This window comes from Monodelphis domestica, chromosome 4, assembly GCF_027887165.1.
Source record: "Monodelphis domestica isolate mMonDom1 chromosome 4, mMonDom1.pri, whole genome shotgun sequence".
Lineage (NCBI taxonomy): Eukaryota > Metazoa > Chordata > Mammalia > Didelphimorphia > Didelphidae > Monodelphis > Monodelphis domestica.
The window spans coordinates 133642903-133659583 of record NC_077230.1 but is presented as its reverse complement, the minus strand read 5'-3'; the positions used below and the strand labels follow the sequence as shown (position 1 = coordinate 133659583).

The 16681-nt window shown below is 38.7% G+C and overlaps 1 long non-coding RNA gene across 1 annotated transcript; it reads left to right on the top strand.

The window, feature by feature from the left end:
* The first annotated feature begins 9957 nt into the window (after positions 1 to 9957).
* On the top strand, positions 9958 to 14265 carry LOC130458878 (uncharacterized). Its single transcript, XR_008918245.1, has 2 exons — positions 9958 to 10078; positions 12480 to 14265. It is a non-coding gene; the product is annotated as an uncharacterized LOC130458878 (long non-coding RNA).
* The last annotated feature ends 2416 nt before the right edge of the window (positions 14266 to 16681 follow it).

Genomic DNA, 16681 nt, shown 5'->3' with positions numbered 1-16681 from the left:
ACGGCAAAATAAAAAAAAAGTTAAAGAAAATCTCAATACTGGTGACATGTGCTTCAAATATAAAAAGGAGAGAAAAAATAAAAAGCTGAAATAGCATATTGCACATGCAAGAAAAACAATAAAACAGTTTTACAATTCAAAAATATAGCTTATAATCATTGACACACTGTGTCAGCTAAGGAAATATAGAATACAAAGGTTTATCACCAAAAATGAGATCTATTTCCTCTTCAAACCGGGCCATGATCCACTGTGAGTGCAAAGCAAATGATTTTCACAAGGTAACAGTTTTTTATAAACAGTAGTACAACAGGTAATGCACATCCAAAAAGTACCAAAATCCCCAAAATTCACAATAGCCCAGTTAATTACAATAGCAAACAAACCCACTATCATATTTCATATAAGTTGCTGTATGACAAAAAAGAATCTATGAACTGATGGATATTTGTCACAATTTTTACAGACGTAGCAAATCTTTTAACCTCGGCAAAGACATTTTTAAACAAAGTAAAACTTATTTGGGTCTAGAACATCATCAAGAAATCTAGATATCATTCTGGTGAAAGCGTAAAGTGAGCTGAAGTTATAAATGAGAGATGCTCCCTTTTGGAGAGCCATCCAGGAGTACCATGCCCTGGGATTAACTTCCCAGCTCCTATGAGACTGTGATGTCCCATCCATTCACATTTTTATAAATGTGGGAGGTGGGGATTATAATTATATTTCACTTCAGTTACTAAAATGGACCTTACCTCCTGGTAGAGGCAGGCAAAATGATCAGTTGTTGAAAAAAATCTAAAAACCATGTCTAAAAATCCCTTAAAATCAATTTGAGATATTTAGCTCATTAAATTTTCCAAGGGTTGTTATACAATTGTAACCAGTTTTGATGAAATCCATCCATCCTCTATGTGACAATTTACAAAGTCAAAATAGAAAAAAGGCTGTTTTTATATATGGGCTTATTCAATAATGTTTGTTTAGTATAGTTATAGGGGGAAAGCAACAGAATATAACAGTAGTTAAAACCCAGTACATTAAAATGATTCAGTGTACAAGAATAGTATTGAATACATTAATATATGAATTTAAAACCACAAAATTAAATCTTAAACAAAACAATCAGCAAAATGCAATAAAATACAGAGATGTTTATAAAACATTGGAGTCTTAAAAGCCTTAAAAATATAACCCCTAGTCTCTTTAAAGTTCATTTTTGTGTTTTTTTGTTTTGTTTTGTTTATATCCATTGAGATTCCTCTTGTCAATTCTGTGGAATTCCCCATATCAAGGAAGAACATGAGGAGTTTTGGTAATCTCAAATTGGGCAGGCCCAAATGGCAAAGAGTTGCATGGAGATGGATTTCTCCCCTGAAAGTCAGGTAACCTAAGTAAAAGGATCAGCGCACTCAAAAAAATATCCTTTGAAATAGGAAATCCACTGCTCTCTCATAGTATACGCCATACTTGTAATCAACTTCCTGTTTGGAAATGACTCTTGTTTTGCTGTCTCTCTCTCTTCTATTTCCCCCTTATCTCTAACTATTGTAGTTTTCCTCTTAGAGGGTAATGTTTTGTATACACCTGCAGTTAGAAATTTTTGGGGTGCAGGATGCTTATGTTTAGTGATCAATTGGGGAGACTAGTCCCCCAGTCATTGTCAGGGGGGATTGTGATTTTTAGATTTTCTCCATCTTGCTTAGTCTAGCACCCAGGAATGTATATACCCACACTACATTGATATGTGCTGGCAAGTGACAAATGAGAAACAACCGACTGTCCCCTGGGCTGTCCTAAGCCAAGCTTGAGCCATAATTGGCACATGTGAGATGCAGGAAGTGACCTAGAGAACTGCCCTTGGAGTTCTTGTCACTTCCTGTGGGGAAGGCTGGGTACCAGTTCAATCCTGGAACTCGAGCCTGGAGAAGCTCCCTCAGACAGCTTCCTTGAGACAGTCACATGGTGAGTGATAAGACTGACTCCCTTTTCCCTTGGCTCTCAGCCCCCCTCCCCTTGGCCAAGGCCTAGGACTCCTGCCTGGTTCAGCCTGAGCTGGAGCAGTTTAATTTAACTCTTTCCCTCTCTCTCTCTTTCTTAATTTCTTCCTCCTATTGTAATTAAATCACCATAAAGTTCCATTCTGGCTTCAGTGTTTTATTTGGGATTTAAGAAATTAAATCCTTGGTGACCAATAATTTTTACATTCAGTCTCAACCCTAAATTTACCCCTTAAGTTTAGACACCTTCCCAAGTAACCAACAAGTATGAGCTCTGTTAGTTACCCTAAACCTGGTTTAGTTTGTCTGCCAAGATAGTTGTACTGAGGCCACCGCACATGCCACAGCTTCTTGGAGCCGCAGGTAAGAGTTGGCTGAAAGGCAGATACCAACGGCAGGTGAGCAGCCCTGAAAATGGTTCAATGAGCCCTCATACCAGAGGTGCTAGTCTTCTCTAAACACCCCAGATACCACAGAAGCTAGGTGGAAAGTAGATAGAGCATCTACTTTAGAGTCAAGAAAACCTGAGTTCAAGTCTGACCTCAGATATTTACTAGCTATGTGACCTTGAGCAAGTCACTTAACTGAGTTTGCCTAGGTTTCCTCACCTGTAAAATGGGCTGGGAGAAGGAAAAGACAAACCAGTTCAGTATTATTGCCAAGAAAACCTAAATAGAGTTACAAAAAGTAGTACACAACTAAAAAACAAAGGACCAAAAGTTGCCATGCTAGCTTAAAGCTATTCTGTAACAATGAGGCAGGCAAACAGAATAATGAAATGCCAGGCAATTTGATCAAAACTAAGGACTCACTTCGTTGTATTATAGTCAATAAACAGAAGAGAATCAAAATGAATACCCATTTACATATGGTGACTTTGAACATGCCCCAGCCTCCTCTGGGCATATAAAATTCCGTCTAATTCATGTAGAGGTGTCTTATTAGAACAGTTGGATCAGTGCTTCCAGGTCCCTTCCAGGGGACTTAGCCAAAAAGGACAAACAAGAGAATTGAATGGTTATTCATATTTTCATAATGGGGCTCTATTCTCTACTTCTGCCCAAGGGAGGGACCTGGTAAGGGCTAGAACTATTATTTGCCTTTTTACCCTCCAAACTTCCTGAATAGCTGCTCTCCAGCCAAATCCCTAGACTACTGCCCCTGGAGGGAGAAAGGAAATCTCCTTGCCCCTAAATTATCAGGCAAGTAAGAACTGCTTAGATTCTTCATATTTCTAAACCATCGTAAGAGAGGGGCCAGTCGAACAAAGCCATAGCTTCATGAAACTGAAGCCATTACCCTACATCCCTGTCACCAGGGCATTCCCCCCTGCCCTTAACTCCTTCTAGCACAGGGATGATGAATTTGCTTAGTCTAATGCCCCTTCATAAAAATGGCAAGACTAATACTCCACATTGGCATTCAGCATCATTGGCTCCCCTTTCATAGATGAGAAAACTGAGCCACTAAAGCACTCAAGGACCCACCTGAGGCTACAAAGTGTGAAAATCAGTTCTATTTCTGCAAAAGTGCCCTAAATTCAGCCACACGCTTTTCTCCTCTTCGATCTATCCTCTACCTAAGCGCCTCAGTGATTTCCCTAAAGCTCGTTCTTCCTGTCAGGAAACTAGAGTAGCTCCTTATCTCCTCTAGGATCAAACACAAACTCTTCTGTTTGGCATTTCAAATCCTTCACAATCTGGATTCAACTCACCTCTCCAGTGTACTTCTCTTTATACACTGTATAAGGGGCAGCTAGGTGCCTCAGTAGAAAGAGAGCCAGACCTGGAATTGGGAAATCCTGGGTTCAAATCTGGCCTCAGACACTTCTCAGTTGTGTGACCCTGGGCAAGTCACTAAACTCCAATTGCCTAGCCCTTACCACTCCTCTGTCTTAGAACAAATACAGAAGATGAGGATTTTTAAAAAACAGAACAAAATCACTGTTTGGTAGAGTCCAAATGTTTGGGGATTTTTTTTTTGTGGTGCCACATATTCTATTCCCTGTCTCTGCATCTCTCTCTCTCTCTCTCTCTCTCTCTCTCTTTATATATATATATATATATATATATATATATATATATATATATATATATCTGCAGCGAATGTACTCTTCCATCTCTTAGAATTTCTTATTTCTTTCAGAGTTCAGCTCAGAGACCATAAGAGTCCCTCCCTGAGCTCCCCAGATACCAGTGGCTCCAAAACACACACACACACACACACACACACACGCTGCCTTGCATTTACTTATATATATATATATATATATATACATACATATATATACACACATACATATACAGAATGCTATATCACACAAATTACCTTGCATTTCTCTTGTATATATTTTGCATGCACACATGTATATATAGGGAATTATACAAAACCTCCTTATGTTTCTATTTGATTGTGTGTGCACACTTGTACACATGTGTTGAATTCTACATGTGATGACCTTTTGTTTCTTTTTCTAGATTTTCATTGCATGTGTGTGTATACATATTGAACTCTACACATATTACCATGTATTTGTTTTCTATATTTTTGTATATACATATATATGTGTATACATATATTTTGAATTTTACACACACACATCACTTTGTATTTATTTTATACATGCTAAATAATTTATATTTCTCTTTCATATGTCTTGCATGTACATATGTCTATATATTCATATATATTGAATTATTCACAAACAAATTATCTTGTATTCATTTTGTATACATTTTATGTGTACATATACACATATTTTTAATTCTATACACATAAATTATCTTGTATTTATCCTGTATACATTTCACATTTGTATATATTAAATTATACACTCAAAATTACCTTATGTTTATTTTGTCTTTTATGTATACATATATGTTGAATTATACACACAATTACCCTTTATTTCTTTTTATAGATTTGCATTACAGGTGTGGACATATACACACATGTTGAACTCTACACACATTACCATGTATTTTCCTTTTGTATGTACATATATACATGCACACATATACACATATATTTTTAATTTTACACAAATCGCTGTTTTTATTTATGCATGTTGGCATGTATATGTGTGTATAAATGCATGCATATATTGAATTCTACATACAAATTACTTATATTTCTTTTTATGTCTTACATGTACATATGTGTATATGTGCTCAGATATACTGAATTCTACACAAGTTACGGGTGCTCAGGGAGGGGTAGTATCTCTGGTATGGAGGACTTGTTGTGCCCTCTTAGGGCAGCTCTCCAACCTCTGACCCTCACCTGACACCCAGCTCTCACTTGTGGCTCCCAGTAGCTGCTAGCAGGCGGCAGCGGCCACATCCTGGGCAACGGCTTTGACAGGACGGCTAAACCTTGTGAGGGTAGCCATCCGATCATCGACCCCTGGTGAACCAGGGCTTTGCTCACCCAGCATGTGAAGACTGCTTCGGCAGAACAGACAGAAGAAACCAATAAGAAGGTTCAACGGCTGAGAGGGCGACGCAGCAAAGCACTGTGGAGTGCTTAGGGCGTGTTGGAGCACAAAAGACAACACGGCCATCCAATGCAGCTGAGGAAGTCTCCAGGTGTAACGACTTTTCCTGCCACTGGACCCAGGCTTCCAACGCCGAGAGAGTGGGACTGTCACTGTGCATCGGCTTTTCCACTTAAATCTCCTTCACACACAAATGTCTTTGTGCACACTCATCTATCATAGATGAAAACGCACAAAGACAATCGTCATCCTCGGGTACCAAGAGACTACTACTACTACCTCATATTAAATTTATATACATTTTACATATACATCTATACATATATTGAATTCTATACACACAAATTATCTTGTGCTTTTCTTGTATGTATTTTACATGTACACATATTTAATTAGTATTTATTTTATGTGTTTTGTGTATACATATATGTTGAATTCCATACACATTGCCTTTTATTTCTTTTGTATCTATTCAGATTACATATGCAAATATATGTTGAATTCTATACATATTACCTTGTATTTCTTTATATACATTTTGTATGTACACATATATAGATATAGTTAATTTTATACACACAAATCACCTTGTATTTATTCTCTATGTATTGACATGTACATCTGTATGTGTGTAAACACATCTACATATGTTGAATTCTGTACATAAAATATTTCCTATTTCTTATCTATATCTTGCATGTACATATATGTATAAATGTACACATACAATGAATTCTACACACACCCAAATTGCCTTGAATTTATTTTGCATTTTCATATAGAAGTATGTTAATATGTGTTTGCATATACATAAATATGTATAACCTATACAAAATCAATGCAAGGTGTTTCTGTCATTGTACAGGTCTATTTCAAACACAGACCTTCCCTATTCCAAGCCCTGTATGCCATCCACTTTACCAGGCCACCGATCTAATGTTGTCAGAAAAGATATCAGAGGCTATCTCGTTCAAACCCCTCATTTTTGAGATGAAGAGACTGAAATTCAAGGAGGCCATGACGCACAAGTAGACAGCATCAGAGGCAGGATTTTATCAGGAAAGAGAGGAAAACATGCTGAGTTACTAACAGGAAGAGAAACAAAAATTCAAACTCTGAGGTTTCACTTTCTTCCACGCAAATTGGCAAAGATGAAAAAAGAGAATAGTCAGTGTTGGAGGGATGTGTAATTTTATTTCTTTTTAATTTAGTCAATTTAGAACATTATTCCTTGGTTACAAGAATCACATTCTTTCCCTCCCCTCCTCCCACCCCTTCCTGTAGCTGACAAGCAATTCCACTGGGTGTTACATGTGTCCTTGATCAGAACCTATTTCCATGCTGTTGATGTTTGCACTGGGATGTTCATTTAGAGTCTACATCCCCAACCACATCTCCTCAACCCATGTGATCAAGCAGTTGTTTTTCTTTGGTGTTTCTACTCCAACAGTTTTTCCTCTGAATGTGGATAGTGTTTTTTTCTTATACAAGGGATGTGTAATTTTAAATGGATTGTTTGTATTGAAGAAGTACAGGAGATAAGGCAGGTTTGTAACAGGGAATGGAGGAGTTGAAGGGACAGGGAGAATATGGATGCTGGTGAAGTAAAAGGAGAGAGATACCCCCTGCTGAGAGGCTATCTTTGACAAATAGGGTTTCCAAGAAATGGGCCAACTATGATAGCCCAAGGGAATGTCTTCTCTATTGATTGATGTTGAAGATACTCTAGAGCAGGTAAGCATGGACCCACCTGAGAGATAACCCCCCCCCCCCGCCAAGGTCACCCAGAAGGGGTCCAATAAGGACCATTTATGGTTGAATGGCTGTCCTTAAGTTCTGCTCCCTCTATGCCCCCCTCAAATGACAGTCCTCTTATCTGACTGCGGGTTATTTAAATAAAGATGAATTTAATAACAAGTTTGGATTGGGAAGATATCAGGGTAGAGGGAAGAGAGATTCCCTATACTTTTTCCCAGATTGGGTTTGAGTCTCTCTCATCTTATGAGCTGAGGCCAGGCCTTGCAAGGTGGTAGAGGGTTTCTTTTAATTCCTGAATATGCTAATGTATGCTAGTTTTCTTAAGTTCAAAGTCTTTAGCAGTAGACAGCAAGAGGAAGAAAAGATTCTGACCTTCAGAGCTGGTTGGACCTGTCTCTTCTTGCTAGCACCCCTAAAAACCAGCCTTAAGTTCAAACTGTTCCCCTTAAATCCTTTTGTTCAATGACACGATTATAGGAATCCAGGTAGAGCACACAGTTGGGAAATACCCAGGAATAGAGGTATTTCTATCCCAAGACAGGGAAAGAATGCTCCTTCCAGTCTGAGGGCTAGGAAAGAGGCCTCGATAGCAACTGTCACTCTCCAAGTCACCCCTCCCCCCCACCAACTGTCATTGCTGTTCATCAGTCTTCACTCCAACATTCCAACTGCTGTTTGTTCCACCTCAGTGGCAGAAAGGACCAAAAGCTTGATTCAGTTTTCCTTTCCACAGATGGCAGGAAGACAAGTACATTGAAACTCACTGCTGGTGCCACTGTGAAATGACTCAACTGTTCTGGATTCCAAATTATAATTAGGTAATAAAAACAAGCTCTCTGTCTATATCTTTTGGCTCAGCAATCCATCCTCCTACTGCGCATGTACCCTAATGATGTCAAAGGCAAAAATGAAGGTCCATTCTTCATGGCAGAATTCTTTGTGGTAGCATAGAACAAAAAACAAGGTATATACCCATCAATTGGGGAATTCTTAAAAAACTCTGGCATATGGATGTAATGGAAAATGCTATATAGCAAGAAATTATGAAAATAGGGGGCAGCTGGATAGCTCAGTATATTGAGAGCCAGGCCTAGAAACTGGAGGTCCTAGGTTCAAATCTGATCCCAGATACTTACTAGCTGTGTGATCCTGGGCAAGTCACTTAACCCCCACTGCCTAGCCCTTATCACTCTTCTGCCTTGGAACCAACACATAGTATGTAACAAGTCCATAAGGACATTCTAGACCCATTGAGGCAAAAGCAGCCTGAAAACACACATTTGTAGATCTGCCTCAGATCAGGCAAGGATCAGTCTTGACCTTGTAGGTCTACAAATTGCTATCTAAGAACACCTGACTTTCTTAATTGGTTCAGACCATCCGGACCAGCTAACTTACTATAAAAAACCTATCTCTGGGACAAGTGGCCTTGGTACTTTTGTACTTCTAAGGAAATCCTTATGTCAGCAATTACAAACCAAAAGAAGCTTTGAAGATTACCATTGGGTGAAAAGTATCCCTAACTGTAGCTGGATACTCTAATTGGCACCAAGGATGTATGTTCTAGATATATTATTTTCCTTTGATCTTAGAGTGTAGAAACTATATAAATATTGGACCTATATGCTCAATAAAATGGAATCCATGATCCCATTCTTGGCCCCCTCGACCTTGTCAACTTCTCTCTTTTTTCCCTTCTTCTCTGAGCTGGTCTCTGGAGAGAACCAGCTCTTATCGGTATTGATTCTAAGATGGAAGGTTAAAAATAAAATAAAAAAGAAATGACAAAAATGAAGAATTCAGAGAAATGTAGGAAGATATGTATGATTAACAGTGAAATAGTAAGAGAGCATTATATACAATGACTAATGCTGAGTAAATGAAAAGATCACTAGAAGGAAGTTGAATTCTAAGCAGTGAGAAAAGAAAATGAAGGTATTGAGAAAGGCTGATGAAACATATAGCTTCCCTAATGAAGAAACTTTGGGATCTACTAGGACAGAGTATTGGAAATATTGGCAGTCTTTGATTCTTCATGACTCCATTTGGGATTTCCTCAGTAAAGATACTGGAGTGGTTTGCCATTCCCTTCTCCAGCTCATTTACAAATTAGGACTGGAGGTGAATGGGGTTAAGTGACTTGTCCATAGTCACATAGTTAGTAAGTGTCTGAGACTAGGCTTGAATTTAGGAAAATGAGTTTTCCTGATTTTGTCCAGGCACTCTATCCATTGACACACCTAGCTGCCCATTGTCAAATTAGCTTTCTGTATTTGAAGTTTTTGCTTAATTGCATTTCTTTGTTTTAGAGAGAATTAAAATCAAAAGTAGGGGAGGGAGGATATTTTTTTATTTAAAGACACAGATGACACTAAAACATATTTTTAAATTTTTTAAAAGAATGAAAAGACAAAACAGAGTATAAGGCAAAGTTTATGACCTAAAGGCATTTCCAGAACAGTTAGAGAGAGAAAACATTTAGAAGAAAACAACAAACACTAGGCAGTAACCACAGGTACACTTGCCAAGAGAGTAGTACTATTAGGATTAATTAAGCCATAGGGCTAATGAGGACCAGTTGGAGTTATTGGGATCTTAACAGCTAAGGACAGGGTAAAAAATAGTGGGTAAGGTTTCTTTAAGGCCAGACAGAATCTTGGGAAGGGTGCCTGTTGGAATTCTGGGTAGCCTGAGTCAGTTGGTTTTCCAACTGCCAACATGCACAGCAGGGGGTCTCCAGGAGGTTTTTATCCTTAGGAGAAGGCTGGTGTTTCTGTTCCCTGGAACACCGAAAAACCCAGTGGCAGGTGCAGGAGGAGAACAGGTTAGAGTTTCTAGAATAAGTTTGTGGGGGAAATCAACAGAAAAAAAGAAAGAGAGGCAGTTTTTCTTCTGTGTAGTGGCTGAGAGGGCCAAGCCATTTTGCAGCCTGCTTAGGCCGAAAAGCCTAGCTAGGCTAGAAGGGCTGGCAGTTGGCAGAGAGAGTGAATAACCGAACTGATTTAAAGCTGAAAGAGATCTAAGGAGACAGTAAACTTACTTATATAAGAGATAGAGGGGTAGGCTTTTTTTCCCCTCTGTGTGACTACAGAGTGGGCAGGGCCTTTGAGGCCTACCAAGGGCCCAGAAGTCTGACTAGGCCGAGAAAGTACTGGGAATTGGAGGAGTGATCTGAAAGGATACAAGGAGGCAATGAATAATTATATATTTATATATACATATATATGGATAATTTTTAGAATAAATTATTTAGCATAGATTCTGGGGATTTAGTTCAGTGATAAGGAGTTGTAAGTTAGACTCAGGGAAGCCTGAGCAAGAAGCAAATTCTCGAAAACTAGCGGGAAGTGGGTAAAAGCTTAGCCCCCTGTTCGATTTAGGGATCCTAATCCTCAACCTTCATTACCTTTCCTTACTTTTCCTCAAACCTTTTCCAATATTTATTAAATAGAGGGTTTTTTTTTAACATCTCTCTCTAGCAGTTATCCATTACACAGGCCCGAACAGTTACACGGAGTTCCCCTCACTTAACATTCCTATATTAACATTCCTGGCCATTCTTATTTGCAACATTCTTGGTGATAGATTACAATTAAAGTTCCTGACAGTAAACACTAAAAGAATCCAAATGATCTAGGGAGAAATCACTTCTAATTGATTTGATGATGAAAGGCTTCATGCTAGGGTAGGGAAATGAGCTGACCCTTGAAGAAGCAGAGTTTGAATAGAGAATGAAGTAAACACAAATGCAAGTAGTAAATAATCTTTCAACAAGCAATGATGATAAACTTACTATGTTCCAGGAACTGTGCTGGGATTCTTGCCCCCAAAGAGTTTACATTCTAATGGAGAAAGACAACACATAAAAGGGAGTTGAAAGGGGAGGAAGAAAAGGGACAAGACAGGAATATCTAGTTAAAAGCATAGTTAGGAGGCAAATGATGACTGGTTGGATTGAGTCTGTCCTCAAAGCAGATCTATCCTGCAACTCCCCAAGGAACTGATCAATAGGAGAAGGGGGCCTATAGGGTGAAGTGACATTCTAGGATGAAAAGGTCCTACTTCTGGGGAAAGACAGACTAAATGGAAAGTAATATTAGAGGGGAAGTCCCTGGTAGTTGAGGAGAACCAGAAAAAGCCTCCTTCAGAGATTAGCAAGAGCTAGGAAAACTTGAAGGGATTCTACAGTAGGATTAAGACCTTCCAACACTTATCCAAGATCCTAATTTTTCATAAGATCACACATCTAGAGCAGGAAAGGCCTTTAGAGATCCTCTAGTCCAAATCTTCTTTTAAAGATGTCAGAACTGGAGCATGCAGGTCTCAAATGACTAGGCCTAAGTCACACACAAACTGGGAGAGTCCAAATTTGAACTCAGTTCCCATGACTGTTGAATTATGCTAGTTAATATTGAAGAATTAGACTTAATGGCCTGGTGATTTTGTTCCATTAAATATAGTAGATATTAAGATAGATCTATGATTTCATAAGCATAAGTAGTCCTTCCACCAATTTATATCAAATTTCATCCCTATGATTCTTTTCCATGCCTCCAAAGATTTGCTCAACACACTGGGGCCATTGAATCCAGATGGGGTGACATAGGCTACCCAAGGTCATAGAGCTAGGAATAATATTAATGATAACTAGCATTTACATAGCATCTCAGGATTTGTAAGCCCTTAACAAATACCATGGCATTCTCTTCTCATGGAAAACCCGAAAGTAGGTGCTATGATTATTCCCATTTTACTCATGAAGAAACCAAGGCCAAGAGAAGTTAAATAATTTGCCTGAAGTTACACAATCACTGAATGTCTGAGGTAGGATTTGAACTCAAGTTTTCTTAACTCAAGGGCAGCTACGTGACACATTGAATAGAGTGCTATGCTTGGAGCAATAAAAACTAGTCTTCCTGAATTGGAATCTGGCCTCAGATACTTAATAGTTATGTGATCCTGGTTAAGTTACTTAAACCTGTTTATCTGTTTCCTCATCTATAAAATGAGCCTAGCAAGGAATTGTGGCAAGCTATTCCAGTATCTTTGCCAAGAAAACCCTTGGGGTCACAAAGAGTCTGAAACGACAGAACAACAACAATAATTAATTTAATTTAATTTCAATTTTTTTCTGAACCCTACTTATTATGTCAAAACACACGTTCATATTGGTCATTGTTATTTTATTTTTTAAAATATTTTTCCATGTTTCTTCTCCATTCCAGCTTCACTGGGAAGAAAGGGCCTCAAAGCAACATTCTGAGAATTCAGCGTTCTAGTATCTCAGGAGCAGTCGAACACACCTGGCATCCTGGTATTGATTCAGCTGCATTTTCATGCACTGTCACTGGCTGGCTGAGCAGTCAAACAGCATGACACAAAACCCAAGGAGAACCATCACTGGGTGATCTGATGACAATCAAAAGCTTGGCCAGCCAGTGACTTTGGTTGAAAGATAGAGAAAATATGTCCTCCTTTTCTTATATTATCTTGTGTCCTATAACTATTTCTTAGCGCAGGGGTCCCCAAACTTTTTACACAGGGGGCCAGTTCACTGTCCCTCAGACCATTGGAGGGCTGGACTATAAAAACCTAACCCTGACCCTAACCCTAATCCTAACCAGGCAGCAGTATACACAGTGCAGAATCCCCTCCCCCAGATCCCCACTCACCATGCTGCCGTCTTCCATTGTGCAGCCACATAATCCTTTGCAGTCGCCTTGTTCTAAGGCACCACACAAAGGATTATGTCACTGGAAGTAGTACTGTCTTTGCAGCACCACCACAGACAATGCTCCTTTCACTGACCACCAATGAAAGAGGCACTACTTCCAGAAGTGTGGTGGGGGCCGGATGCATGGCCTCAGGGGGCTGCATGTGACCCATGGGCTGTAGTTTGGGGACTCTTGTCTTAGTGGATCTGTTAGTATAGGATGTGCAGCTAGGTGGGACAGTGTATAGAGCACCCAGAGTCATAAAGACTGAGTTCAAATCTAGCCTCAGACACTTTCTAGCTGAGTGGCCACGGGCAAGTCACTTAACCCTGTTTGTCTCAGTTTCCCCATTTGCAAAATGATCTGGAGAAGGAAATGGCAAGCCATCCCACTATTTTGCCAAAAAAATCTCGAATGGGATCACAAAGAGTCCAAAACTCAGGCATGACTGAGTAACAACTCAACAAAAATACTTTAAGGGGGCTCAGTGGATAGAAAACCAGACATAGAGATGGAAGGTCCTGGGTTCCAATCTGATTTCATACATTTTCTACCTGTGTGACCCCAGGCAAGTCATTTTGCCTCAATTGCCTAGTCCTTACATGTCTTCCGCCTTGGAACTGACATTTGACATGAATTCTAAGACAGAAGGTAAGGATCTTTTTTTTCCCCCCTAAACCCTTATCTTCTGCCTTAGAATCAATACTATGTATTAGTTCCAAGGCTAAAGAGTAAGGGCTAGGCAATGGGGGTTAAGTGACTTGCCCAGGGTCACAAAGATAGGAAGTGTCTGAGGAAGATAAGGGTTTTTAAAAAGTACTCTAAAGATTTGGTAGATGATGCACTGGTCTTGTACTCCACTCATAACCAAAGAGGTAGCACTGAATTTGAAGTCTGAAGACTCAAGTTTGAATCCTGCCTCACACTTACTACCTGTGTGACCATTAGGTACATCAGTTTAAAATCTCTGTGTCTCAGTTTCATGTAAAATGAAAGGGTTGAACTAGAAGACCTCTGGGGACCATTCCAGCTCTAAATCTATAATCCTGCACTCTGGCTCTGAATCTATGGTCCTATAACTAAGGTACTGAAGGTTCTATTTCAAGAAGCCTATGCAGGGGTACCATGGTAAATATTTAACAACTAGCTCTCAGGTGGGGGGGGGTGAGGATTTAAAAACCACCTTCCTACCAAAACGTCCAGTAATCAAGAAGCTGTATTCTCCTGGAGAAACCAAGTCATATCCATACTTAACATTGTATATGAAATCAGAAAACATTAAAAAGTTGCAATTAAATGGAAGGAAAACTCAGAGATTCTCCTTAGAAAGGTTAATAAAAGTTGGGGAGGGAAATAGGGACACTAATACACTGTTATTGGAGCTATGAACTGATCCAACATATATTGAAGAACAATTTGGAATTATATAGAGAGAATTATAAAACTGTGTATACCCCTAGAACCAGCAATGTCATTTCTGGGTCTGATTCCCAAGGAGGAAAAAAGGAAGACCATCTATAGGTTCCAAAATTTATAGCAGCTCTTTTTTGTGATGGCAAAGAACTGGAAATTGCAGGGATGACCATCAGGTGGGAATGGCTAAACAAACTGTGGTATATGGTGGTGATGGAATACTACTGCGCCATAAGAAACAATGAGCAGGCTAACTTTAAAAAATTTTTTGAAAGAACTACACAGGATAATGAACAGTGAAAGGAGTAGGATGAAGAGAACATCATACATGGCTACAGAATTAATATTGGAAAAATAAATTGCGAATATTACCTCCAGAGAATGAACTGAAAGGTGGAAACATGAAATACTTAATTTGTAGGGGAACATGGATGATGCCTTCCGTGATGTGGGGATGGGAGGCAGGGACTGGGACAATTGTGGATAAAATCTAATTAGAAAAGAAAAAGAAAAGCGAATAAAGGAACGAAGTTGCCTTCATTATGAATCCAAGTGAAAAAGAAAAGAAATACTATTTTGTAGGCCATTTAGTCATCCCTCTGCAGGAATTGTGAACAGTAAAAATAAGTCAAGATTACCACGAATATAGAAACTGATCACAAACCAAAATCTGTTTCACAGAATGAAGAAGAATATTTCAAAGAATTTGACATGAGCTTCCAAACTAAGTTAACAAATACCTTGATAATTGATCACTTTAGTCCAAAAGCAGGCACAGAGTAGGACAACAATAAAGTATGCTGGAAAATATGGTTTAAAATTTAAAAATAGAAAAGATCAAAAGCTAATTAATTGATGACTCAGAGGTCTCCGGACCTATATCATAGCAATCACCAAACAACAGCGCACGGGCGTACACACACACACACACACACACACACACACTGACTATATCTTAGCAGACAGGAAATGACTGATTATCGATGTAGGATTCATTTCAGAATCAGCTGTCTGTATTCAGTCATATCTTCAACTGGTTAGAGCAAAGTCAAAATTAACATCACATTAGAAGAAAAGATGAGGATTAGAAGAGGCTTCATGGAATTAAGAGAACTCCAATTCGATCTATTTGAACAACTGAAAGTGGAAAATGGATAAAAATAAACACACTGGAACCATTTCTTATAGAAGTTGGATCCATATTAAAATTAACATCCATGACAACAAAGAAGACAGAAGAGTCTAGAAACTGAAACTGTAAAGCTCTTCATTTCCTTGCCAACCAGAAAGACACTGTAGCCAAGGGCAACGCCAGTTTAGATTACAAACTCATTTGCAAAACACAGTGGAGAAGGACAGACTACATCAACATCTCAAAAAATAACATTATCCTTCCCCAAAATAGCAAAAAGTCTTCGAAGGTAATAGACTTTATAGAAAACTTGGTGTGAGACCAAACAAAGCCAGGTTCCCAAGGGCATTTATACATGAAGGGAATGGGGGTGGGGGGTGGGGGGGAATACGGTTTTATATAGCCTAGTATGTGCCAAGTACTGGGCTAAGAGCTTTACAAACATCTCGTTTGATCCTCCCAACAAATCTTCAAGGTAGGGAAACTGGAAGGAAGACAACAAATTAGTACAACATGGGACAGATCGTCTAATATTTCTTTAGTGATATCATTATCTATGACAATTGAAACATGACATTAGATTATAATATTTCAGTACTCAAAGTACTATTTGAAGAAATGAAGATGGTTCTCAAGGAAATGAAGTCAGGAAGAGCAGCTGGATCTAAGTAAATACAGAGTGAAGAAATCTGTGCTTGAGGCAACATAATTTTAAAAGCATCCAGGGATCAAATTTCAAGACCTTGAACAAAAGGGAAGATTTGGGGGGGAAAAATGAAAAAGTTCACAGACAGTGTTAATAGCCAAAAACAAAGTCCACCAAAAAGATATTATTAGTCACTCACCCACTTAATCTTCTTAATCATCTGAATTATCTTAATTATATCTACAAATCACTTAATCATCTCTATAAAAATTTGAGGAGCATGGCCTATGCATGTATCATAGGTATCTTTAATGAAAGTTTGAGAATGGGTTAAGCTTGCAGAGATTACTCTCTATAGCAGAACACCTCTTCAAAGTTACAGAGGTGACTTGGAATTAAAAATATAATATCCTAGTCTGTCATTATTTGTTGACTGAACAAAAAAACCTCACATATTTGACAGAAACTAAAAGGCTTTTGGATTTGAGATGCCTTCATAGAGGTAATTACAGAGATATCTCG